A 4,379-nucleotide genomic window follows, 5' to 3' on the forward strand; every position below is an offset into this window, starting at 1 on the left:
TTTTTTCGTAATATCTGAGACGACCCGACCCAATCCATAGGGACGAATACAATAACATATGATTACATCGCGAGGTACTTGACCTCTAAATGATACATTTTACAAACATTGCATTCATTTTTAAAAGACAATCTTTCATTACATCGAAAGTTGACATGTATGCATACCATTTCATAATATCCAAACTATAAATGACCTAATCTGTCATTTACTTAATAATAATCTTTAATGAACTTCAACGACTCGAATGCAACGTCTTTTGAAATATGTCATGAATGACTCCAAGTAATATCTTTAAAATGAGCTAATGCACAGCGGAAGATCTCTTTCAAACCTGAGAATAAACATGCTTTCAAGTGTCAACCAAAAGGTTGGTGAGTTCATTAGTTTAACTTAAACAATCGTTTCCATCATTTTAATAGACCACAAGATTTCAGATTTCCATTTCTCATAAACATACGTCCCATGCATAGTGACAAAAATATCATTCATATGGATTGAACACCTGGTAACCGACATTAACAATATGCATATATAAGAATATCCCCATCATTCCGGGATCCTCCTTCGGACATGATATAAATTTCGAAGTACTAAAACATCCGGTACTTTGGATGGGGCTTGTTGGGCCCGATAGATCTATCTTTAGAGTTCGCGTCAATTAGGGTTTCTGTTCCCTAATTCTTAGATTACCAGACTATATAAAAAGGGCATATTCGATTAGATAATCCAACCATAGAATGTAGTTTCGATCACTTGTGTCCATTTCGTAAAACATTTATAAAAGCAGCGCATGCATTCTCAGTCCCAAAAATATATATTGCGAAAGCATTTAAAAAGGGAGTAATGAAAACTCACCATACTGTATTTTGTAGTAAAAATACATATAACATCATTGAACAAGTGTAGGGTTGGCCTCGGATTCACGAACCTATAGTAATTATATATATTTATGTATTTGTCAATATTTGTCTAATAAACTAGGCCAAGTCATAGTGTACCACAATCCCAATGCTCGAGACTAATGTGCAAAAGTCAAAGGTTAAAGTAAAAACGAGGTCGCATGCAAAAATATAATAACTTATACAAAAATGATTTTTCGGTCAAACATGACTAAACGGCCACTTCAGCGATTTTTAGAAAAATTATCGGAACTCCGATTGATAAACGGCCAAAGATAAAAGTTACACATTACCAAAAAGATTAAGCATAAATTTTTACAGAAGTAAACTAAACCTAGACAACTCGTAGTTGCCAACGCGGTTTCGGTGTTTCAAAGTTAATTTTTCAGCTTTAATAAATTTACAAAAGTGACCGAGTAGCCTACTTTGGAGATTTTTAGAAAATTCCTCGAAACTCGGATTGACAAACGGTCAAAGCCTTCAAATTCTCGTTACCACAAAGATATAACATGATTTTTGGCAAAAGTAAACACACATCAGGCCGACCATGACAACTGATACAAAACTGACATTTTTAATAAAAAAGTTTCAGCTCTTTTTAGAATTTTAAAATGTGACCAAACAGTCAACTTTGACGATTTTTAGAAAAATCGTCGAGACTCGAATTGACAAACGACCAGAGTCGTTTGTTACATCTTACAGCAAAGAATTCAGTGATAATTTTGTTTTAATCTGAAACAACGGAGATCAACGAGAATTTCAGTTTCCGTAACGACGTTTCATCAAAATTTACAAAACTTCTTTTATCCATAACTTGACAACCGTTCAACGAAACGAGACGTGCTTTATATGAAAATTCATCTACTCGACGAGTAGAATCCAAATAACCACTTTTTATTACCCAGAAAATTAGTTCACTAATTATTATCAGCATTTTTAATTACGAAATTAATTGTTTAATTCATAACTTTCTAACCGTTCATCGAATCCATTCGATATCTAAATGAAAAGTTTTTAATTTTTCGCTAGCTTTCCAAGGACATGCATATCTTATACCTTATCTCAACCGTAGGTGTAACTAATTCAGGATTCAACATAACCTATCTAAGGGCAATATCAAAAATACAAATATGCATAATTCTATTTTCTCGAGCACTAGTCAGGGATACACTATTAGTAATTAAAAGTTAAGTTATGAGTGCTCACGTATCAATATTGAGGTTCAATATTGTAGGAAAGGTACGTAGATGCAACGGAGATGATAACTACCAAATTGACCTCACGGGCATACCCATGAACATTACCCATTACCTCCATAGCTATAACCCATAATTTCCTTAGCCCTATCCTACTCGAAAAACATGTTTGAAATAACTTGCTCATAACCTCGTCGTAGTATTTTATGTATATTACTAATAATATCGCTCCTACTAATAATAATTATAAGTTTAATAATAATAATAATAATAATAATAATAATAATAATAAATAAAGAAATAAGTACATGTATATTTAGAGAGAGCGAGATCGAGATAGATGAATGAGTAAATAAGAAGTAGAAACTGGTACGTTCATTATTTAAAGGAAATTGGACCTCACCAACTCCCCGATTAAATCATGAAATCACATGAATAAAAGTAGCATCTAACATTGTCCAATAATCTTTTGCCGACACCACTTTTCACACATCATATTACGTATCACACATTTTATGCATAACTTTATATATTATTTTATATATAATATATTTAATCTTTAGAATTAATTAAATATTATATTATATTTACGCTCATGGTAAAAATATAATTTTTACAAAAATGACACGGTCGTGGTCTCACAACTCATGTACCACTTTCGGTTTTTCGGGCGCACTTTCGTACGTTTAGAAAACTAGCCTTTTACGTTACGTGACGTGTACCTTTTACAAAAATTAGACTTACTCAACAATAAAATACCTTTATAAAAATATAACTTATAAAATTGAGCGTTGTGGTCATTTACTTCTATAAATCAGTGACTCGTTGTTTGTCAAAATATTTTATTTTAAATCAGAACGTTTTATGACTAATTTAAAAATATGTATATATTTTTATTTAACACAAAAATTTGTACAATATATATATGTTTGAAATATTTATCTAATGATATAATATTTAGTCTTTCAAAATCAATTACATTTCAAAGTTTGTTTTATATAATTTACTTGTTTCAAAAAATAGTAGTTATTTTACCAAATAATATTTTTAATATGAATACTAAATATTTATCGAGGGACGCGAGTTGATCAAGTAAAATACATTTTTGAATTTTAAACGGAAATGATTACTAACTTTTGACTAACTCTCGCTAAAGGCACTTTTGTAAATCACTTTACCATTTATTCCGAATACCGTTAAAAGTAGGAGTTTTCTAATTCAAAGTGGACCTCATAACAGAGACTCGAAATCATAATTCAATGTATCTAATAATTCAATCATTTGATATTATCTTTTAATCTCGTTGATAAACTTACATCGAACAAATACGTTCATGTAAAGTATTATTTATTCAATACCTTGATAACATTTCCAAGTTCATAAAATAGATCTCGTAGCTTATATTCATATTAACTAATCCGTTCAATGTTTTATTAATATATCTCCATTTAATAATCACACATGTATATGTATATATATTTATTTACACATAATTGTTCGTGAATCGTTAGGCATGGTCAAAGGGTATTTGATTAAATGAATATAGTTTCAAAACTTTTGGGATTCAACATTACAGATTTTGCTTATCGTGTCGGATATATATAAAGATTAAAGTTTAAATTTGTTCGGAAATTTCCGGGTCATCACATTACCTACCCGTTAAAAGAAATTTCGTCCCGAAATTTGATAGAGATTGTCATGGCTAACAGTAAGAGTGTTTTCATGACGTATTTGAACTGATAATTAGGGTTTTATCATCATTGATTAATATAGATAAAATGATTTGTTTTTGTGAAGAGCACGAATGAAGCTATTACTTAAGAGTAAAAATGAATAAAAGTAAGTTTGACTTAACCGGTGTCGTAGTCAAGATTGATTTCCGAAATTTAAGGAATTTAGAAGAAATCTTCATATTAAGATTTGATTCTTCGATAATTAAGGAGATTCAGATCTTCTTTGATTAAACGCAATAATCTGCTTCGATTACTCTGTCGAAAATTTTCCTATAAATCCACCCTCTCCATTTCCTTACAACTCACACCTTCTATTCTTTCTTTCTCAATTCCTACTTTAAAGTATTCGTTAATATGCTCCATCCCATCCTGATCCTTGATATCCTCTTAACTTTCATATCTGTCATTCTTCTTTTTAACCTGCCACCGGAAGAATCCATTTACTTTTATTATACTCTTGGGTTTATAGTGTTTCTAGTTCTCCCATGTCTTTACATTGCTATATGCATTGATATATACGGGTTGTAAATTTCCGGGTTGTTGTTAGA

The sequence above is a fragment of the Rutidosis leptorrhynchoides genome, chromosome 3, assembly GCF_046630445.1.
Source record: "Rutidosis leptorrhynchoides isolate AG116_Rl617_1_P2 chromosome 3, CSIRO_AGI_Rlap_v1, whole genome shotgun sequence".
Lineage (NCBI taxonomy): Eukaryota > Viridiplantae > Streptophyta > Magnoliopsida > Asterales > Asteraceae > Rutidosis > Rutidosis leptorrhynchoides.